Genomic DNA, 25216 nt, shown 5'->3' on the forward strand with positions numbered 1-25216 from the left:
GTGAGGCTTTCATGATCAGGACATTTCAAAGGGGGGCTACAGAACATTTGAAATCAACATATAGTGTCATGTGTCATTTAAGTAACATATGTTAAAGTTGGTAAAAGAACACATAGAAAAGATTCTAGCTCAAAAGGGAAAAAAAAATTTAAAACAGGATTTGAATAAAGCTTGTAAAAGCTCCTGTAGACTTAAATTATAAAATACTTACTTTCTTTAGCTCTGCTACTAACATGGAGTATCCTTGGCATCAAAGTCTAGCATCTTCCCTCACTGGGTACTCCCCTTTAGCACCCATATGTTGGCTTCTAATGTTAATCCTAACTAAAATCAATCAGAGCTCCTTAGAGATGAACAGATTGCATGGCTCCCTGCGATGAAAATGAAAATAATTCCAAGACATTTTGCTGCCATAAAACAATGAAGGGGTGAGTTTTAAAGGATGTTTATTGGTCAAGTTATGATAATCTGAGCAGTCATTTTGTGCAAGATCATGGCAAATACTATGAGATAGGCTAAAGAAAGGTAGAAATGAGTTTCTAAATACCTGTAAAGAAACATCTAAGCTGCAAGTACCTTCAGGGTAAAATCTCACAAAACACTGATTTTTAAAGAATTACAATACTGTTAGATAGTATATAATCTCAATTCAAGTTATGTAATAAAATCTGTAAAAGGTATTATGTATGGTTCAATGAGTAGATGAGGGTAGTGAATAATGTGTTTCTAAAATGAGAGGTCCAGCTGAATTAGTGCCAACTCAGGTCAAACAATCCTAAAAAATTCCCCCAAGCATCCCCGGTTCCAGTCACTAATTTTTAAGGATCACTGAATCCATCAGGGTTCCAAATCTTCGATCAAGTGTTCTCAGTCCTGCCAAGACGGTAATTTTGCCTACCAACCCCAGCTTGTTATTTTAATAAGTGGCTATCTCCATATATAATCTTGTTACCTCCTTCAAGTGTGAAAATATGTGATTAAAAAATGAACTAATGAACTGACAAATGAATATTTGGGGCAGTGGGATACACACACACACACACACACACACGTGTATATATATTTATGTAGGTTATGTATGAAATCATTATGCATATATATATATATAAAGAACACTTTGTTTACTCCTTTAAACATGTTTAGATACACACTCAGAAGAATATGAGTTACTGAATTTTGAGATTTGCTTCATTAGATTTTTAAGAGTTACTCACATGCTTTGAAGAACATTTTGGCAATTATGGACATTGCTGCTGTGAACACTGGGGTACATATGGCCCTTCTTTTCACTACATCTGTATCTTTGGGGTAAATACCCAGTAATGCAATTATAGGGTCATAGGGTAGCTCTATTTTTAATTTTTTTCTACTTTTAATTTTTTGAGGACTCTCCACACATTTTCCAAAGTGGCTGCACCAACTTGCATTCCCACCAACAGTGTAAGAGGGTTCCCCTTCCTCCACATCCTCTCCAACACTTGTCTCCTGTCCTGTTCATTTTGGTCATTCTAACGGTGTAAGTTGGTATCTCAATGTGGTTTTGATTTGAATTTCCCTGATGGCTAATGATGATGAACATTTTTTCATTTGTCTGTTAGCCATTTGTATGTCTTCCTTGGAGAAGTGTCTGTTCATGTCTTTTGCCCACTTTTCGACATGATTATCTGTTTTTGGGGTGCTAAGTTTAAGGAGTTCTTTATAGATCTTGGATATCAGCCCTTTCTCTGTAGTGTCATTTGTGAAGATTTTCTCCCATTCTGTGTGTTGCCAAGATACAGATGTAGTGAAAAGAAAGGCCATACGTACCCCAATGTTCATAGCATCAATATCTACAAACACCAAACCGCGGAGAGAACCAAGATGCCCTTCAACAGACAAATGGATAAAGAAGATATGGTCCATATATACAATGGAATATTATGCAGCCATCAGAAAGGATGAATGATACTTGAATTTCTCTGCTTGACTTATTTCACTCAGCATAATCCCCAGTCCCATCAGTGTTGATACAAAAGTTCAATAAGTCAAGCAGAGAAATTCAAGTATCATATGGTTTCACTTACTTGTGGAGCATAAGGAATAACATGGAGGATATTAGGAGAAGGAAAGGAAAAATGAATTGAAGTAAATTGGAGGGGGAGATGAACCATGAGAGATTAGACTATGAAACAAACTGAAGGTTTTGGAAGGGAGGGGAGGTGGGGGGGATGGGTGAAGCTTGTGGTGGGTATTAAGGAGGGTATGTATTACATGGAGCACTGGGTGTGGTGCATAAAAAATCTTAGAACACTGAAAAACTTAAATTTAAAAAAAATGTAGCTATCTATCTCCACCAATATATCCTATTGTTGAAGGTTTTAAAATCAGATAAATTCTTCAGAAGATACTTGCAGAATTTATCTGACTTTAAAACCTTCAACAATAGGATAGATTGGTGGAGATAGATAGCTACATTTTTTTTAAATTTAAGTTTTTCAGTGTTCCAAGATTCATTGTTTATGCACCACACCCAGTGCTCCATGTAATGCAACCACTCTGGAAAACAGCATGGAGGTTCCTCAAAATGTTGAAAATAGAACTGCCCTATGACCCAGCAATTGCACTACTGGGTATTTACCCTAAAGATACAAACGTAGTGATCCGAAGGGGCACGTGCACCCGAATGTTTATAGCAGCAATGTCCACAATAGCCAAACTATGGAAAGAACCTAGATGTCCATCAACAGATGAATGGATCAAGAAGATGTGGTATATATACACAATGGAATACTATGCAGCCATCAAAAGAAATGAAATCTTGCCATTTGCGACAACATGGATGGAACTAGAGCGTATCATGCTTAGCAAAATAAGTCAAGCGGAGAAAGACAGCTATCATATGATCTCCCTGATATGAGGAAGTGGTGATGCAACATGGGGTCTTAAGTGGGTAGGAGAAGAATCCATGAAACAAGATGGGATTGGGAGGGAGACAAACCATAAGTGACTCTTAATCTCACAAAACAAACTGAGGGTTGCTGGGGGTAGGGGGTTGGGAGAAGGGGGGTGGGGTTATGGACATTGGGGAGGGTATGTGCTTTGGTGAGTGCTGTGAAGTGTGTAAACCTGGCGATTCACAGACCTGTACCCCTGGGGATAAAAATATATGTTTATAATAAAAAAGAAATTTAAAAAATCAGATAAATTCTGGGACTACAGTTTGAAAGAACTAAGGAAATTTAGTTAAACCTCATTGTAAATGTTATCATCTTCAGGAATTTAATCTACCCAATTTATTAATTAGGCATTCATCAAAGAGTCAATTTTAATATAAAATTGCTAGATTCATAAACGAGAGAATTATTTGAGATTTAAGAAATACAGACCTCTTTTAAATTTTTTCAAAGATTTTATTTATTTGACTCAGAGAGAGATCACAAGTAGGCAGAGAGGCAGGCAGAGAGTGGAGGGGGGAAGTAGGCTCCTCGCCAAGCAGAGAGCCCCATGTGGGGCTTGATCCCAGGACCCTGAGATCATGACCTGAGCTGAAGGCAAAGGCTTAACCCACTGAGCCACCTAGGCGCCTACAGACATCTTTTAAATATAATACTTTAATACCCTGAATTCCAACCAAAGCACAAGTAATTGATATCTATTTTTCTACATACTAAAATACTCCTTGCATGTTAAAAAAATGTAATATCCCATTTTTAATTTGGAGGCTGTCATGCAGTGTTAGATAATGGTTGGTTATATGTACTATTTGACTTCGCAAGATACAGAAATCTGGAATGGAATCTCAGGTTTGCTACTCAACAGCCCCTTGACTGGGGGAAGCTGCTTTGCCTCTCTGAGCTTGAATTTTCAATATTAACATAGGTATGGTAATTGTATCTACACATCCTTTTGATGATTATGGTAGGTAAATGACTTGTGTTAGGTCCGGTAAATAGTAATAATGCAAATGGTAGTGATTCATTGTTAGCATGGCAAAATCAGCTAAAATTGTGTGTCCAACATTGAGTGTCCAAGGAGACCACATTTAGTAAGGACTTTGCAGAAGAAGAGATATAGGATGTATTTGACAAGAGGGAAAAGCAGGGAATTTAAGATAAAGGCTCAGAAGAAAGAAAACACAAATCTTGAGGTTTGTAAATAAATCTTGCAAAGGTTCATACTGAGTAAATAAATATGAGCAAATGGATTAAGTCCAGATTGTAGAGAAACTGGGATAACAGAAGAGTTTCTATGTTAGTAATGGCTTACATATTAAGAGCTGTGAAGTGAAACAGTTAAGCACTAAATATTGAACCCTGGAACTACATGTAAATAGAATGATTGTCAAAATGATATTTAGACTAAAATAGGTAGAATGCAAAATTGCTTCCCAGTATCATTTTCTAAAAATAAAATTAAGTTTTGTTCAGTGGAAACGCATTTAAAAATGCAAAACACTACAACTTTCCTGAATTCAATTTTTGAAAACGACAGGTTTATTCTCTTGATGTGCTTTAGATATTTAATTGGTTTTACCACAGCACTATTAAACTAACACAAAAACCTCAATTTCAAGTGACAGAGTGACGAAGTCCAGAAGCAAAGTGTTTTTAGTCTTGGTTATGAACTGAAATTTTTTTTTCTTTTTTCCTTTAGGAAATTTAATCCCTTCACATGATGATAAAATCATGTATTTTCTCAACATAGGGTATTTAAAACTAATTTTGCTCCATGTAGTGAAGAATTATTCTGGAATCCTTTTTATGTTAGAAATAAGAAGCAGCTTTTTAAAAATAAGTTGATTGTTAATAAAAAGTATATATACTTCATTTTGAAAGATGAATTCCTTAAGTAATGATTTTCTTAGGGTAATAATGTATAGTTTTAGAATGGACATTTGTTCATATAATTTTTCTATTATTTTTATGTGAATTTGTAAAAATCAGTCAATTAGAAGGCAAACTTTTTAGTGATATGCTTTTGGATCACTGAGGACAAAAATCAGCCCAGTAGTTCTCAAAATGTGTTGGGAGAGACAAACCATAAGAGACCGTTAATCATAGGAAACAAACTGGAGTTGCTGGAGGGGAGGGGAGTGGAAGGATGGGGTGGTTGGGTGATGGACATTAAAGAGGGCACGTGATGTGACGAGCACTGGGTATTATATAAGATTGATGAATCACAGACCTGTACCTAGGAAACCAATAATACATTATATGTTAATTAACTGAATTTAAGTTTAAAAAAAAAAATTTGGCTGCCAAACTCACAGAAGCAGGAAGATCACCTGGGAAATTTAAAAGTATATTCTGAGGCCCCATCCTAGATCTATGAATCAGAACTGGACATGGGGCCCAGCAGCCAGTGTTTTAATAAACTCTCCAGATATTTCTCATGTACACTAAACCTTGAGAACTACTGATTTAAGATTCCCCACTGGATTAGAGATTTTCAATAAACTTTAATTACTGTGTATAGATAATCAGAGAAATGTAAATTTCTTATGTCTAACATTTTTCCATTCAGCTCAATTAGCATTTTCTAATTCCCTGAAATTTGTTGGTGTTCATATATGCCAAAGAACTTAAGTAGGTAATTACTAACTTAAAAATGGTTTCTAAGTAATTCCTCATCAAGCAAGTAATTCATACTTAATTATAAATTTATGAAGGATGCATGCATTTTTTAAATATTAAGGGGAAGAGATATAGTAGAATTCTACCAGATCTTATCCCATGGGATCCACCCATCGCTTCCATCTTTGATTTGACAGTGGTTGCAAAATGGGGGTGTAAAGACTTGCTTTGTTATAAATACTACAGAGAAGTAGAAACTACCTTGTTCTTAATCTATTCACTTATTACTTGTCTAGTCATGCCTAACACACAGGCATGATCACACACAGGCACATACCTACATGTGTGGACAACTCCACTGCCAAAACACTTCCAACCCAGGAAGAGGAGTGTCACTGCTGTCCCTGCTAGAATTAGTAATTTGTTTTTCTCTTATGGGAATTTATCAATTGTTGTTCTATGGTAGCGACATGAATAGGATACTGGAGATATAGTAAGAGCTAAGCAGGTTATGCCAACTTTCTTAGGAACCCCATAAAGTTATCTAACATGGTTGCTAAGAAAAAAAAAACTAACCTTGCAACACATAATTCCTTATTTAAGGAGCTCTATGATCTAGGTTAGCATGGCTCAGTACAAATAAAATGTGAGCCACAGATGTTTTTCTACTTTTTTTTTTAAGATTTTATTTATTTATTAGATAGAGAAATCACAAACAGGCAGAGAGGCAGGCAGAGAGAGAGAAGGGGGAAGCAGGCTCCCTGCTGAGCAGAGAGCCCGATGCGGGACTCGATCCCAGGACTCCGAGATCATGACCTGAGCCGAAGGTCAGGTAATGAAGCTACTTTTAAGTAGCTACATTAAAAAGGTAAAAAGATACTGATAAATGTGGATAAGTTATTCAATCCAATAGAGCCAAAATATTATCAAGTCAAAATGCAATCAGTATAAAAATTGAGATATTTTTTATTTTATTTTTTCACTAGTATATCTTTTGATTTGGCACAAAGCTTGCATTTACAGGATGTCTCAATTCACACAAGGACTGTAAATAGTGGCTATTGTATACACGCCCCTGTTCTGGCCTCAGAAGCAAGCAGATTTTCCTTAGACATGAAAAAAAAAAAGAAATATAACTTTATTAACATATCCATTCACCAAATTAAACTCTTCCTCTAAAAGGCTATACTTCTCTGTATAAATCCAAAATATATGAGGACTTTAGATTATATGTTAATAGATTTTTTGGTTTGGGTTTCAAACATCAAGTTGCTGCAAGAGGTGCTTCTTTTTTTTTTCCTGTAACTTTTTCATTTCTCGGGTAGATAGATGGTCCTGCATCTAAACTTTGTTTTAGAATGTTCCTGCTGAGCAGTGGGCCTAAATGTCACTTGTAGTGTCTCCGCAGCTCTCGAACTATTTTAAGCAATAGAATATTTATGTAAGTATTTCCATGTTACACTAGTACACAGAAACATTCTTAAGCCATGATTATAGTGGCTGTTTACAGTTGGGCTTACTTTAAAAGAGGGATAATCAAATGGAACTTTGTTGAGCTGTACTGGGAATCCACCTTAAGAAGCTAACGTCTATTGCTGTGAATAGTCCAAACCTATCTTGGCCAAGTTCTTCTCCTTTTCTCTTCCTCAATAATTCTTCTGCCGGTCTCTAACATACTGAGTGTTTTTATCATTAACATGAAAGGTATATGAAATCATCCAGGAAACAAACTGAGGGTTTCAGAAGGAAAGGGGGTGAGGGGAAGGGGTAAACCGGGTGATGAAATGATCCTTATTTGAATGTATCCTCCCCCTTAGTTTCTTAAATATAATTCTGACAATTTGACACTTTGATCCTTCATTCACTTCTGCACTAGAAAATCTATAGTCTCCTTTTTAAGTGTGATATTCGATCATTTTAGTTTTTCTTTTATTATGAAAGGTAGGATAAAATTCCAAGGAGCTAAATATTCCCAAACTTTTTTCTGCTTTTTAAAGTGATAGTATATTTTGACTTTTGTAAACTATTTTTTTACATTTTCTTATTCATAAGTATGCTAAGTATCATAAAGTTGCAACAACATAAATAGCGATTTTGAAGGATTAAATACATTTTACTCAAGTGTTATTTAAATGTCCTTGAATCACACACTTGAGAAAATAGACTCAAAGAATAAACCCTGGTTCAATTAATTGCAATTCTCCTTAACTGTTTAATATTTCTCTGTATTTGCATTGTGTTAAGTCATTTCTCAATCACAAATGTCCCCTCTACTACCCTCTAGCATTGCGAAGTGAGAAAGAGCTGTTTGGTTAGATACAGACACAAAACTCATTAAAAAGGAACTATAGTGTCAGGGAGCAGGAGCTTCCTGTTCTGTTTAAGGTCCTTCTATAGCCAGACTAAGAATCAAATTGTCTTGAGACAGATTAACAGGAGAAAATAAAATTTAATGGCTTACCTACAGAGAAGCTACACAGACACAGAAATTCCAAATACAGTCAGTCAAAATGAGGTGTATATGTATCATTCTGAACTGAGGAGAAGAGGGTAGGGGTTTGAGACTTCAAAGGGAAGGAATGCAATTCACAGGAAAGTAAAAAAGAGTAAATGATACCCAAGTGTTTGCTGGGCCACTCAATGGGGTGTAAAGGACTTTGATCTGGCAGGTCTTGCTAGGTTCCTCCCTGTCTACCAAACCTAGTTCATCGGCCATAATGTAGTTATCTACGGTGATAAGCTCCTTCCTAGGGCAGGTTCTCCATCTAAATTCTTTTCAGGCAGTTCCGTGGGGGAGGTAAAGAGCTTTTCCTGAATCTGCTGGGTTTTCAATTGCTTTTTTAATTCATAATTACTTTCATGCCAAGTGGCCCATCTTGGGGTAGCCTCCCCTTGGCGCCTACAACAGCAACCTCTAGGTCACTTCCCACTCACTTCTGCAAAAGAAAGAATGACACAGTGTGTCAAGATAAAGCAAAAGAAAAATCAGTCACTATTTTCCATTGTTCCAAGCTTTGAGCTATTGTGTGAAACTGAATCATCAACTACATATTCTCTTGGCCCCAATGTCCCATTTTCTTTTTAATCAGATTTATTGTGAGTTTCTTTTTTTCCTTTGTGACCATATATTTTTAACAAATCTTCTAGACTTTTTGGGGGAGTATTCCTTTCTGAAACATTGATCCCTAAAAGCACCCACATGCTCATTTCTTTGATTTTAGGCTAATATGTCTTATTAACCAACCTGTAGTGTATCTCTTCTGCCTTACTTAAAACGAAAGAAACTGTTAATGTTCTAGAGGGGTAGTTATAAAATATAAGCCTTTAGCCTAATTCCATACCTTATCCTTTCAAACAACAAAGCATCCAGACAGTAGATGGTTTTTCTTTTATACGAGTCAACGGATAATTTTTCCATCTTATTCAAGGACTTAGAATTTCAGTCTTGTCAAAGGCCTCAATCTAACAAAAGGCTTGTATTTCAGTAATACTGTAAAAATTCTAAGTGAATCTGCCGACATACCCAAGCTTCTTTTATACATGTACTCATTAAGAACCCAATTTTACTATTTCCCCAGACCTCCAAGTCCATCATATTATAAAACTTTAGAAAAGGTACCCTACATGTGTGTGTGTTTCCATTACGCCAGTAATTCCAGATTTCCTAGAAGAAGACATCCATTCTCTGAGAGAGTGTCGAGCTCCTAGAGTATTGCTTTCTTATTTCAGACTGCATTTCCTTTGAGATAACGAAGGGTATCAATTTTGTCCTCCCATCCCTACACTCACATCATACCTAAGCCCAACCACATTCAATCATACATGGGTATAGGCAGCTTTTACAACTTAGTAGGCCATCTCAGACAATTTGTGAATATTTAGTTATGAAAACCACTGGTAATGTTAAATGAAGAATTAAAATTGCCATCTCCTAAAACATGTAGGTTACCATGTTCCACGTCCCTGCTTTGTAAAGCTTTTTACAGGTGTGCTGTTATCTGGGACGCCATGTGCCTACAGGCAGGCGGAGATCAGAGGCTCTCCGGAAGAACTTTATGCCTCTTTAATTGTGTTTTACCCTAGAGGGCACTGCCCTCTTGTACCTGATATACTATCAGTAGATAGTCATTCATAGGTTAAGACTTTTCATCTTTGGAAGTTCTCTATAAAAATGCAAATTTCCCTCCAAAGGCTCTGAAACGGACATGCTAAGAGGCTATTAATCAGGAAGAATCCCAGGGAAGCTGAAAACTCTCAGCTAGGATTCCATTACCTTCTAAGAGTGTTTTGATGCCAATTTGAAACCTGAGGCAAGCAAAGAAGGACAGTGTTCTCTAGGGCCAGGGCAAAGAAGGAAGGAACAGGACCCAGAGCAAAACAGAGAGGCAGATCTAAAGTTCCGATAATTGCATTCTGAATCAGATAACGTTGGTCAGCTGAAAATGCACTTTTCATTTATGGTTGGAGAGAAGGGAGTTTGGTGAAAAAACAGAGGGCTTACATTCAAAAGACCTACATTTTTTAAAATTTTATTTTTTCAGTGTTTCAAGATTCATTGTTTATGCACCACATCCAGTGCTCCATGCAATACGTGACCTCCTTAATACCCACCACCAGGCTCACCTACCCCTATCCCCTCCAAAACTCTCAATTTGTTTCTCAGAGTCCACAGTCTCTCATGGTTCGTCTCCCCGTCCGATTTCACCCACTCAAAGACCAGCATTATATATAACCATGTCTGGGGGTTTCAATGCCACCATCATATTCATCCGTCGTGTGACTTCAGGCAAAACTACTTCTTGGACCCTCCACCACAGGGTGTAGAAGACAGTAAGGTATTTTGGAGGATTGAATCAAATGAAACATGATAAGTACTGGTAAAAAAAAAAAAATGTTACTATTACAATTACCATGATTCCTACCATCACACTGTCTAACATATACAGAGTTTGTACTACATGCTGGGTATTATTCTAAGCAATTTATTTAAATTTATGCATTTAATCCCTCCTCCTCAACACCATGAGGTATGTTCTTTTAAATCCCCTACTCTATTGTCATGCAAATGAAACGGATATATTGAGCAATTTTAAGATTTGATACTTACGAGAGTCAGTATTTGAACCTAGGTAGTCTGACTCCAGGGACAAGAATCTTAGCTGCTATGTGTTATGCTGCTGCTGCTTTTTCTTAGTCGTTGTATTATTACTACAATTACTAGTAAAAGGTATATTCTTGAGGAATTTCAGATTGTTTTGAATAAAATCTCAATATCTCGGTTCCCTTATAAGAATGTTAAAGATACCAGCCATAATCTGCCTCATGGATTTGTTGCAAGGCCTTAATAAGATATTGTCTGTGCTAACACAGTAGTCCTCAAAATTTAAGTTACCTAGAGTCTTGTTAAAATGCAGTTTATAATTCATTAGTTCTGGGATATTTCTAATAAATTTCTGAATTTCCAGAAGTTTCCAGGTGATGCGGATTGTCCAGGTACCACACTGAGTGACAAGGTGCTATGAATCTCCTGGAAAATTCTGCATTTTTAGTATTAGTGACTCTTGGCTATTGGCTATGTGACAAGTTTTGGGCTCATGGGGCTTGAGGAGTATTGTTGGCAGAGTTCTGTATAGATGGGGCCATTCTGTCACCCAAAGGTATGATGTACATTACAAAAACAAAATGAAAGTGTGAGATGTTCTATAAACATCTTTAACTTCCTGTCGGTCTTGAGAAATTAAACATGGTATTCCTTCAAGTATTTTCCTGTTACAGAATAAAGATGGCATCTTTAAGTGTCTCCCAAAGGAGAAGTTATTAAACATAATCACTGTTTGTTGCCTGAGATAGAAGAAATGACATTTTGCCACCTTGCCCCTTGGAAATGATGACAAGGTGTCAAAGATTGCATCAATGGCTGAATCTTTTCATTCTATTCTTCCATCTCTCCCCAATAAGGGAGAGGGTGATAAGGGGTTTTTCACTGTTCTTGCTTTGAAATAAAAACAATAACACCCAGCAGAGGACTGAGGATAAATGTATGATTTTTTTTTATGTCTGATTTTTTTTTTAAGATTTTATTTATTTATTTGACAGACAGAGATTACAAGTGGACAGAGAGGCAGGCAGAGAGAGGAAGGGAAGCAGGCTCCCCGCGAAGCAGAGAGCCTGATGTGGGGCTCGATCCCAGGACCCTGGGATCATGACCTGAGCCGAAGGCAGAGGCTTTAACCCACTGAGCCACCCAGGTGCCTTTTATGTCTGATTCTTAATATTATTCTGGGAAAAATAAAAAATATCTTCACCAAAAAAAAAAAAAAAAAACATTTCTCATTACTCTATATCCCTTGGGATTCTGAATCTACCATTTCCTATCTTACTTAAAATAAATGTAGAAACAAAGTTAATAAAAACTTTAATTCAGAGTCTCACAGGGAGAGGGCGTTTTTCTTGATCTTTGGCTAATAATTCCCCCAAAATGATTGGTAGAAGTTCTTACAAACCATAAGGTACCAAACAAATGTCAGGATAATAAATCATTGCTGCTACGAGATTTTTTCACATAGCAGTAATTTCTTTTAAAAGTCTAAACAGAAGCTATACTATTCAGAAAATGGTTTCACCCAGTTTTTATAGGTGACAAAAGAGTACAGTGATGAATATTTGACCCTTTCCCTCAGTCCATCCTGGACAGTTATCTTAGCAAGAGAGTAAATACTATACACGTCAGTCACCTTGAAACTCACAGTCTCCACAGTGGCCATCTGATTGCTTCAATATTCATTTGTTCATTCCTCCCACAAATGTTTGAGAAAGTGTCAAGGAGGAGAAACGAGGTCATGGATATGTGGGAAAGTGTCATGAGAGGCCGACTTAACTCACTTCATGATTGTGCCCTAATTCATGCAGATGAATAAGATGGGATTGATTTGAGAATGTCATAAACGTTACTAATTTTCAAAAGGGAAGCATGGGATAATAATAAATGTTACATTGTTGAAAGCTTTAAGAAGTATATATATATTAAAAACTAATGATAAACTTTTAAAGTTTGTCATTACTTAGAGAAAATGTCTATTTGATTTGCTATTTGGCAAATTAATGCACTGTTAACACAGCAACCCTACTTAACTAGACTGGTATTATTGCTCAAAAGGGTGATTTTATAGGTAACGCTCACCTCTGACCTTTTGGAGAGTAATTTCCAAATGGTATATGAGGCATGTTTTATCTTTAGTGTAATGTGTGCTAAGGAAGAAGGGGCAAATGTCTCTCAAACATGAGAATTAGCACCCTTTCCTGATGTGTAGTATTCTGCCATACTAAGAGAATAAAACACTGTTTTGCAATACATGATTATAATTTGGAAAAAGATTCAGAATGGACAAAAAAGCTCAAAAGATTTTAAAAGCATTAAAAATGACTTCTATGATTGTTATTCTTATGTTTAAAGATAAAGAGCTTAGAAATAGACAGAAGGCTTCAGTTTCCTTTAAAGAGAGAGAGATTTTATAATCAAAAGTCTCTACTTGGCAAAACAGTTGGTTTCCATATAAAAAGTTGAAAATTTCTTTGCAATGCTTGATGAATTCAGAACAGTTGTTCAAATCCAGATCTTTAATAATCATTTTTTACCATTACTGATTTATATGTACATCCATCCTCCTAAAACTATTGCATTAAAATTGTGACCCAGACAACCAGGAATAGAGTCCATGTCCTTAAAAATGTATTCTATTAGTCTAGGAAATACACTGTACATAGACCAGCCATAACCCAAAATGAAATGCACTCCCCAACCTGTTGGTTGGGGATACAGAGGATGCCACTGACCCTTTCCACACTTAGGAAATGCTTTGAAATGCCTTTTTCAACAATGCTGATGGCTAAATCACATCAACAATCCTCAAGCTTCCACACTGAGACAAACTGAATACATATTTGAGAAGGAGGGTTACCAACTTAGCAAATGAAAGTAGAAGTTAATCAGCTAAATTTGAATTTCAGATAAATTTTTAGTATATGTCCAATGCAAATATGCAGTAAAGCATAAGTGTATCCCATTCAATACTAACACTAAAAAAATTTAAAAAAAATTTTAAAAAGCTAATTGTTTCACTCATTTGTGGAGCATAACCAATAGCATGGAGGACAAGGGGCGTTAGAGAGTAGTAGGGAATTTGGGTAAATTGGAAGGGGAGGTGAACCATGAGAGACTATGGACTCTGAAAAACAGTCTGAAGGGTTTGAAGTGGCGGGGGGGTGGGAGGTTGGGGTACCAGGTGGTGGGTATTATAGAGGGCACAGCTTGCATGGAGCACTGGGTGTGGTGAAAAAATAATGAATAATGTTTTTCTGAAAATAAATAAATTGGGGGGAAAAAAAAAAAGCTAATTGTTACCTGAAATTTGTATTTACTGGATACCCTGAACTTTTTTTGGCAAGCCTACTTCAGGTTAGAGCTATTATCTAGAGGAAGCGGAGGAGGAAGAAGAGCAGCAGTAGCAACAGCACCAACTACAATAGTAACAATAGTAGAAAAGGCTATTTATCAAGTGCCCCCTCTGTGCTCTATGTTCATTCTCTCATTTAACTCTTCCCAACAGGCCTCTGGGGTAAGTGCTTTAACGGATGAGGAACTTAGCAGAGTACCTGGCACATAATAACCATCAGTCTCTGTTAGTCATTTCTGTTTTTATTTTTAATTTTATTCTACCTCCTCTCAAAGAAGAGGAAACTGAGGCTCTAGGACCTCATGTCTGCTGAGTTTGAAAGAAGACTCCCTGGGATTTGAATCACATCCTTTTTCTGCAGCCTAAGATCTTAGACACTTCATTCTACTATTCTGAATACTTTCCTCTTTAAACATTTGAACTATACTAGGTAGCGAAGACTTGAACTGGCCTTCTTTTTGGCCATTCTAACTATCGACAACATAACCGTTGTTGGTTGGTTGACTGAGGTTGATGCTCAGAAGTCAGAATGGTGTATAGCTAAAATGGAACAAACATGCTTGGTAGGAGAATGTAGAACAACCAGACCTTACAGTCATCCACAAATATCAAAACAAAAACAAACAAAAACAAAAACAAAAAACAAAAATTACAACTCGAAAAGAGAGAGGTTGTAAATGTCTGCAAAGTTAGTACAATCTAGGTCCTCAGACTCCCAGTAGTGCTCAAAAATAATGTCTTCTTCACTTCAGTTTTTCTTTTGTATGTATTGAATAAACTAATTTATCAACAGAAGAGGCATTTAATAATGTCCACTAAATTTCTTCTGGAAGTCATTAATGCAGAAATCAATGATAAAATCACCTACTACACACTTTTTCAATTACACTTATCTCTATCACTAAACCTGTGATTGGTTTACTGGCAAATCCTTAAAAAATCTTAATTATAAATTCTTCATTTCCATTCTAGATAGTCTAATTTTGATATATTACTTTTGGAAAAACATTATTAATTCAACATCTGAATAAGAAGTCTTCATAAATAACAATTCAGACATCAGCTTTTAATAACTAATGTCTTACACCATTAACCTGCCACAGCCATCAGATTTATAGAGTAGCAGAGGTGAGAAAGTGAAAATAGATTGGAAATCATTCTGATAACTATGTATCTTCCCCAGTCTCACCATTTAACCAATGGAAGAGAAGAACTATATAGTATAACAGTTTAACGACTTGTCAAAATATCAAAGGCCAAGTAGCCAAACTTATTTTGAGGCTATAACAATTAAATTCAAAATTTAGAATGGCTTTATAAATGATTGCTAGTATAATATTTAAGCCTTATTCCCCAGTAATGCATGCCTCAAATGTTGGAGATCATTTTCATAATATCTCACAGTTGCTAATGGCAGAGGATTTTGAATAAGATTTCAGTGAAGTTTGATCATTTTTCTCCCTTTCTGTAACAACAATGCAGATATGCCTACATGAATGCTAGGCCAAATAATAATACACATTCTTGTCTACTGAAAAAGCTGAGAGGATGGTTATGGGCTTTAGGAACTTTGTTTTTTAAAATAATTCCATAGAGTACAAGAAACTCAAGATGAGTGTGTATTGTCTGCTCAGAAAAGCAAAGAACTGTGCATCTTTCCAGAATGTTTTGCTTAAGAATTTTTAAGTTTTGTGTGTGTTGAGTTTGAGGAGTTCTTTATAGATCCTGGATATCAAGCTTTTGTCTGTACAGTCATTTGCAAATATCTTCTCCCATTCCGTGGGTTGCCTCTTTGTCTTCCTGACTGTTTCCTTTGCTGTGCAGAAGCTTTTGATTTTGATGAAGTCCCAAAAGTTTATTTTTGCTTTTGTTTCCTTTGCCTTTGGAGACATATCTTGAAAGAAGTTGCTGTGGCTGATATCGAAGAGATTACTACCTATGTTCTCCTCTAGGATTCTGATGGATTCACCGTCTCTTTGTGTACAGTGTAACACACACAAAACAGATAATCATATTAAAAAATGGGCAGAAGATATGAACAGACACTTCTCCAATGAAGACATACAAATGGCTATCAGACACATGAAAAAATGTTCATCATCACTAGCCTTCAGGGAGATTCAAATTAAAACCACATTGAGATATTACCTTACACCAGTTAGAATGGCCAAAATTAGCAAGACAGGAAACAACATGTGTTGGAGGGGATGTGGAGAAAGGGGAACCCTCTTACACTATTGGTGGGAATGCAAGTTGGTGCAGCCACTTTGGAGAACAGTGTGGAGATTCCTCAAGAAATTAAAAATAGAGCCTCCCTATGACCCTGCAATTGCACTACTGGGTATTTACCCCCAAAGATACGATGTAGTGAAAGGAGGGGCCATCTGTATCCCAATGTTTATAGCAGCAATGGCCACAGTCGCCAAACTCTGGAAAGAACCAAGATGCCCTTCAATGGACGAATGGATAAGGAAGATGTGGTCCATATACACTATGGAGTATCATGCCTCCATCAGAAAGGATGAATACCCAACCTTTGTAGCAACATGGACGGGACTGGAAGAGATTATGCTGAGTGAAATAAGTCAATCAGAGAGAGTCAATTATCATATGGTTTCACTTATTTGTGGAGCATAACAAATAGCATAAAGGACAAGGGAAGTTAGAGAAGAGAAGGGAGTTGGGGAAAATTGGAAGGGGAGGTGAACCATGAGAGACTATGGACTCTGAAAAACAATTTGAGGGCTTTGAAGCGGCAGGGGGTGGGAGGTTGGGGGAACCAGGTAGTGGGTATTAGAGAGGGCATGGATTGTATGGAGCACTGGGTGTGGTGCAAAAATAATGAATACTGTTATGCTGAAAATAACTAAAAAAAATTTTTTTTAAATAAATTTAAAAAAAAAAGAATTTTTAAGTTTATTCTTGGTAACAAAAGTAATTCTTCATATATTACAAAACAGAATACATTCTTAATTTGAAGTAACTTTATTGAACAAGTCATGTAAATATAATAGAGCTGCATATTCAAAGTCCACTCTCCTCAGGATGCAAAGGAATGAGCCACATACCAATTTTGATTTTGTTTCTTGGCACGATGTGCAAGATGATTATTATTTTTATCAATAATGTTTAATTCTTAGACAAGAAAAACTGTTTTTTTCCAGATGACAGCTTCTCCATTCTTTTCCTTTGGCAAATGTTCACATAGTTCATAATTGTAGTTTAACTTGAATGAAGAGTAATAAAAATAACATTTTTCCATTAAAACTCTTTGCAGAGTATCTGCTTGTAGAAAAAGTAATTTTTGTGAATTTTTAGCATTGTTTTCTAAATATGGCAGGAAAGTGTGTCATATCATATTCTCTAAAGTTTTGAGGGACGCACCCAGAAAACAGAAGGAATCTATGACATTTCAAAGACTGATTTATAAGTAATCATCGTGAACTGGCAATGATCTAAGTAGTATTTTTCTGTGCTCTTTTCATCCATTTCTCACCTCAGACGTTCTTGCTCCCAAGTTGAGGGGGAAATGAGTTTCAAGACTGGTTGTAAGTGAAAGAGTCACAATTGAACTAGGGTTTTACAAGTGTTTTAGCAGACTGCTATCAAACAAAAGGCAAGTAAGGGAAACCTTGAGGCATTCAGCATCTACAAATGATAATGGAAGGTTGGCATTATGTCATAACTTAAAGGGCAAATGAAGATTTTGGGTCCTCGGAAAAAACATCAGTATTGTCTAGGTCCAAACTGAAGGTTACATTCATAGATATCATTTATTGCAGTAGAAATAAACCCTACTGAAACCTATTTCATAAATAACTCATTATAAAAGACAACAAATTATATAAAACTAAACCTTTATACAATATATTCTCCATCTACAGATTCTTTCTGAGAGGAAATAAAGGGGATTAGGATGACCATTCACTCTAATGTAAAAAGGATTTCTGATGCAGTGTCCTCTTGCTGCTCTTCCAAGGACAAATGTTCCTGTAGTTTTTCTCTTCTATTCTGAATGCCTTACATGAATTTATTCAGTCCCAACAGAAACTAAGGATGTAGTAATTATGACCATTCTTGGTTGTTTTTTTAATAATCTTTTTTTAAAAAGATTTTATTTGTTTATTTGGCAGAGAAAGACATGGCGAGAGTAGGAACACAAGCAGAAGAAGTGAGAGAGGGAGAAGCAGACTTCCAGCCAAGCAAGGAGCCGCAATGCAGGGCTCCATCCCAGGACCCTGGGCTCTTGCCCTGAGCCAAAGGCAGAAGCTTAATGACTGAGCCACCCAGGTGCCCCCACCCCCTCCACCCCACCCTTCTTGTTTTTATTTCTTTGTTACAGATATAGATCTCCTAATTCAGAAATACCTCTTCCTTCTTCTCACTCCTTTGCTCCTTCCCTCACCGCTCTTCACCTAGAAATATTTAACACTAAGTCACTTCAGGAAGCGTTGCCTTCTCTGATTGTAAAATAAGCCCCTCTTGTTCCTCTTGTTATTATCAAGCTCTTCCCCCTCTTTCATGAATTTTCAGCAAAACAGTTGCCTGGGTGACACTTATATCACACAAATTGGAATCCTTGATATACAATTTTCTTCTAGTCTAATTAGTGGTAGAAATTACAAATTTAAGCCAAGGTCGAGCATGCCTGTTTGGGTGTCAGTTGCATTTCGAAAGTGAACATTAAAAAAGGATGTCTTAACCACAGTTACAATCTACTCAAAACTTTGAGTGCTACTGAAGAATAGGTATTAATTATAGATTCTCTTTTTTAATGGTTTGTGAACTTTGGCTTATTAACAATCAAACCATCTTAACATTAAAACCAAGTAAAAATTCCATTGATCTCTTTCCATAAGTTTTGAGACACACTAAAAACACTAACTTTGAAAATTCTATCTTCCCTTAGGTTTGATATATGTATACAGTTTTAGCTGGTTGTTTTAAGAAAACCTAGTGCATTTTGAGTGAGGTGACCCACCAATTTAAAGGACCCATCTTTGACCATGATACTGCCTCAAATTTTGTATTCATTTGAAAATGCTGATCATTAAAAATTGCTGTAATTCCTCTTGGAAAATGGTAAACTTTTTTTTTTTTTTTAAGATTTTATTTACTTATTTGACAGAGATCACAAGTAGGCAGAGAGGCAGGCAGAGAGAGAGAGGAGGAAGCAGGCTCCCCGCTAAGCAGAGAGCCCGATGTGGGACTCGATCCCAGGACCCTGAGACCATGACCCGAGCCGAAGGCAGCGGCTTAACCCACTGAGCCACCCAGGCGCCCCGGAAAATAGTAAACTTTTTAAGCTATCAATTAGTAAGCTTGATCCCAGAGATGTTAAAGTATTATAGGTTATCAACAAGAACATTGTGACATAATTCTGGCAGATGCCTTGCTCAGGTTCAGCTGTGCTTTATGGGTTGACATCTCATATAGTAGTATGACACGTTTAAACCCAGAATTCATTGCCATGTGTAGTAGCACAATGGAAGATCTGGGGACAGTGTCTAAATAATATGGGTTTTACTAATGATTTGGGGGACTTCAAAGGTAATTTTATCTGCTAACTTGGACAAGAATTTTGAAATCTTTTTTATCAAATAAACTCACTACAACATTGAAAGGAATAGCTAATAGGTTGTATCAGAAAAGATCTTAAAAGGGGTGTGTTGGTGACTGTCAATTAAGATGCTTTACTGGGTATATTCCTTTAGCCAATATGAGCTCTACTTCCTATGTTAGATGATATTATCTATCACATGGTAGTGAAATGACATTATGAAAGTCACTCTGAAGAATGACAGGAAGAGAAATTTAATCAGTAATTATAACGCTTATAGTATATACTAAAAACTTGCTATAACCCAGACACTGAGCTACATTCTTTTGATCTCAAATGAAAATAATTATTTCATTTGTTTCAGGAAACTGAAAAAAATAAGAAGTTTCATTTGTGTCCCCAAAGATAACTAAAGGCCAGAAGGTAGGGCTTAACAGCCTATCTGAAAACTACTTAAAATCTTTAAATATCTATGACCCAAGTTAGAGAAGTATGACAAGTGTGATGCGGTTCTACAAAACGCTGAATTTTCAAGGTGACTTTAGAGAGATGGAGTGGTAAGAGCAAAGAAGATGATCTCCTCTCTGTCCTCTTCCCCAAATGGACTTTGTCAAGAAGCTGGTGTTATAGAGACAGAATATTCAGCTTAAAGACGGTGACAGATTGATGCAAACCCTTAAATCTGTGCCAACTATAAGACAGTTATAGAATCTGAAGGTTAAAAAAATATGGGGGCAAGCAATTACGGTCTTTAAATATCTGACATTATCATATGAAGGAAGCCTAGAGTTGGTCTATGTTATTCTAGAGTATCATTAGAATTACCTGAAAATGGTAAATCTTTGAAATTAGTGTCAGAGCACTGACTGGAAGATCACAGGACATGGATGTCTTAGGGTTAACTTAATACAGAATACCCTTCCCTCAAGCCACCTTGAAGTTCTCTGCTAGTTTTGCATTTTTACTACAGGTGGTATAGATTTAAAAATATATATATTGCTAGGGATTTACTGGTCTTTTTGAATCTTTTTGATTAGTGTTTTCAGCAGCTTTTAGAATACCCTCAGGTATTCCATTTTCAAGTATCTCCTTTGCCTCACTTTTTCCCAAGTTGTATTTAAATGTATATAGATCTCACTCAATCTTTCATGTTTTGTGATATCATTGCTATCTCTTTTGCATTGCATTCAGGATATTTCATTCGGATCTATTTTCCAGTTCAATAATTCTATCTTCAGCTATGTCTGAACATGCTGTTAAACTCTTCCACTGAAGCTTATTTTGAGTGAATTTTGACTCTTTGTTATTCATTAAGGCTTGATTAAGTTGGGTGTATACTTGACATTTTATGGATTGACCTAAAATATGTATTTTTGTGATTCTGAAATCTTCTGCTGTAGAAATCTATGCATTATATATTGATATTTAACTTGGAAGATCAAATATACAGAAAATAAAATATGGCCACTTTAACTTAAAGATATTAGTCAGATGTTGGCTATCCTAAGACATAGAATCATAGCTGGGAAATTGGATTTTTTCCAAATAAAATTTTATTCTATAATCTATTTTTTTAATTTTTAAAAATATTTATTTTAGAAAAAGAGAGTGAGCAGGGAGAGGGACACGGACAGAGAGAGAGGGAAAGGGAGAACCTGACTCCCCTCTGAGTGCAGAGCCTGATGTGAGGCTTTATCCCATGACCCCAAGATCATGACCTAAGCCAAAATCAAGAGTTGGACAGTTAGCTGACCGAGTCACTATTATTCTATATTTTCTATATTATTCTATATTATTCTAATATTTTATTCTATATTTTTAAATGTAAACCTCTCTTCCTATCTTTCATCGTTAATCTTTGTAAGTCCTATAAATGTTATATTTTATTAGAATTGCCCTAAAATAGATTTTAAGTATTATATTTAATGCAAGCTTATAGCAACTTATGAAAATATTGTTTTATATACTTTTATATACTTCTCACTTGGAGGGAAAATATGAAATGGCAATGCTGATTTCTAAGCGGTTTCTTCTAAGTCTCTAAAATAGTTAAAAAATTATCGAATTCATGCCTGCAGTCAAAATTTTTGTTTGAACAAAATGAAGTTGGCTTAAAACTATTAAGCATTTGTAAACACCCAGAAGGGACTGGTTTTCTTTTTATTTCTTCAGTGATGTGTTGGATGTTGGAATCTATCCAGGATATTTAAAAATATAGTTTTTGAGTAGATACTTCTCTGTGAACTTACTGTCAATTATTCTGGCAAAAATATTTTATAATTTCTACATTTTTACAGAAAGACTTAAGTATTTCACTACCTAAATCAATGGTTGTAGAATTATGAGTTATGCACACGCCTAGATTTTTAAGTGCAGATAAAATCAGAGATTAAAGTTCTATAGAAGAACTACCTGACAAATAGACATGAAAAAAGTCAAGAGTTGTTATTAAAAAAAAAAAAATCTCTAAAATCCTGTTGGACTATTCTAGCTTTCATAAATCCTCCCATCTTCTTTGGGGAGGTTACTTGGCAGAAATTAAAATATTTATGATAAACACAAAGAAATAGGATTATGGCATATGAAACAGGACGATTTATACAGCATTTGCTTACCTTCCTTTCACTCTTCATATATATTTATGAAACAACAAAGAGATTGTTCACAAGTAACAAGAATCCAACTCACAATGGTAAGACACAGTGACTGATCCAGAGACAGGATCCTTAGTTTCAGGCAAGAGTGCAGATGTTGTTACCAGGGTTCAATTTCTCTCTGGTCAACTTCTCTCCCATCTCCTCCATACCAGCCACTCACAGGCCACTCATAGGCCAACACTCTCTACATGGCAGCCCCCAGAAGCTATAGGCTTATAACCTGGCATAAAGAGATCATCTTCCACCCACTGGTGTCAACAGAAGTCCCAGGTTATGTACTGTTGGATCAGTCAAGATCCCTAGCTTTCTGTACCAGTCAGCATGGGGGGGGGCACAGAAGGAGAACAAGCAGACTCCTCCTCATGGAGCCCATCTCATGGAGCCCATCTCATGACACAGAGATCATGTCCTGAGCCGAAATCAAGATTCAGACACGTAATCAACTGAACTACCCAGGTGCCCCTAACACATGCCCTTTGATGGATACCCTCAAACACTGAAGGTTCTATAGAATATGAAGAAGCATGTTTGAAAACTACATAAAGTAGAAACTTTCTTATAATGTTGACTATAACCTTTTTATTTACTCATTTCTGCTAAAGGAAGTCACTTGTTCAAGCAAAGTCCAGTTAGTTTAAGAAAGTTTTAAACAAAGATTAATAAGGATTCTAAATATAGAAAAATCCAAAGTTCCCAAAGGTTTTGGGTGTCCTAGAGTTGTTATGACCCATAGTAAGATTCCAGTGCACATGCTTAGTTGTCCTATAACCACTAGCAATCATTCAGTCACACAGGAATAATAATACTTATGTCATCACAATTCTATCTGAAGATTAAATAAGAAAACATACATGTAAATGCCAGGCATATGGGACACACTCAAATACATAATAGTTCAAACGGAATAGAAAATTATTTCTTTTTTTTAATTTACAATTCATTTTTTAAATTTTTTAAATTTATTTTCAGCATAACGGTATTCATTATTTTTGCACCACACCCAGTGCTCCATACAATCCATGCCCTCTCTAATACCCACTACCTGGTTTCCCCAACCTCCCACCCCCGCCGCCACTTCAAACCCCTCAGATTGTTTTTCAGAGTCCATAGTCTCTCATGGTTCACCTTCCCTTCCAATTTCCCCCAACTCCCTTCTCCTCTCTAACTCCCCATGTCCTCCATGCTATTTGTTATACTCCACAAATAAGTGAAACCATATGATAATTGACACTCTCTGCTTGACTTATTTCACTCAGCATAATCTCTTCCAGTCCCGTCCATGTTGCTACAAAAATTGGGTATTCATCCTTTCTGATGGAGGCATAATACTCCATAGTGTATACGAACCACATCTTCCTTATCCATTCGTCTGTTGAAGGGCATCTTGGTTCTTTACACAGTTTGGCGACCATGGCCATTGCTGCTATAAACATTGGAGTACAGATGGCCCTTCTTTTCACTACCTCTGTACCTTTGGGGTAAATACCCAGGAGTGCAATTGCAGGATCATAGGGAAGTTCTATTTTTAATTTTTTGAGAAATCTCCACACTGTTCTCCAAAGTGGCTACACCAACTTGCATTCCTACCAACAGTGTAAGAGGGTTCCCCTTTCTCCACATCCCCTCCAACACATGTTGTCTCCTGTCTTGCTAATTTTGGCCATTCTAACTGGTGTAAGGTGATATCTCAATGTGATTTTAATTTGAATCTCCCTGAAGGCTAGTGATGATGAACATTTTTTCATGTGTCTGATAGCCATTTGTATGTCTTCATTGGAGAAGTATCTGTGGGCACCACGTTACCTGATTTCAAGCTTTATTAGAAAGATCACCAAGACAGCACAGTACTGGCATAAAAACAGACACATAGACCAGTGGAACAGAGTAGAGAGCCCAGATATGGACCCTCAACTCTATGGTCAAATAGTCTTCGACAAAACAGGACAAAATATACAGTGGAAAAAAACAGTCTCTTCAATAAATGGTGCTGGGAAAACTGGACAGCTATATGTAGAAGAATGAAACTCGACCATTCTCTTACACCATACACAAAGATAAACTCAAAATGGATAAAAGACCTCAACGTGAGACAGGAATCCATCAGAATCCTAGAGGAGAACATAGGCAGTAATCTCCTCGATGTCAGCCACAGCAACTTCTTTCAAGATATGTCTCCAAAGGCAAAGGAAACAAAAGCGAAAATAAACTTTTGGGACTTCATCAAGATCAAAAGCTTCTGTACAGCAAAGGAAACAGTCAAGAAAACAAAGAGGCAACCCACAGAATGGGAGAAGATATTTGCAAATGACAGTACAGACAAAGGGTTGATATCCAGGATCTATAAAGAACTCCTCAAACTCAACACACACAAAACAGACATTCATATCAAAAAATGAGCAGAAGATATGAATAGAAAATTATTTCTCATCCATTTAACAGTCCAAGATGATATAGCTGGTTGACAAAGATGGCTCTCTCCCACTTACAGATAACCAAATTCTTTCCATTTTGTGGCTCTACAAACTCTAGGGCTTTATCATATACAACCAACTGCTAGAAGAGGAAAGAAAGGAAAAGTTTCACAGCTTCATCAGAGTGCACAAATGGAACACCTCACTTCCGGTCATCATTTATTGATGGTCATGACTATACCCAACTCAAGCAATGTTGAGGTATGTTGCCTAGTTTTTCCAAGTAGGCGAAATAAAGTTCTTTTTCTTTAACCACAGTAACCATGCAAGTGTAGTAATTAAATAGGTCTCTTTGATGCAAGCTATAAGATTTATTAAATTTTGGCTGAAGGACTTATTTACTATAATGGCCATGAGCAAAATAAAAGCTCCTTCTGAACTATAAGCTTTGCTCTAGACATGATATATATAGAGAGAGTTACATCTAAATCCACCCTAATTGACAAAGAGATCAACCTGTATGTAGAAAGAATTTGGCCACTTTAAAAGGAAACCTCACATTTGCAATTTGGCCATTATGACA

This window comes from Neovison vison, chromosome 6 (assembly GCF_020171115.1).
Source record: "Neovison vison isolate M4711 chromosome 6, ASM_NN_V1, whole genome shotgun sequence".
Taxonomy (NCBI): domain Eukaryota; kingdom Metazoa; phylum Chordata; class Mammalia; order Carnivora; family Mustelidae; genus Neogale; species Neogale vison.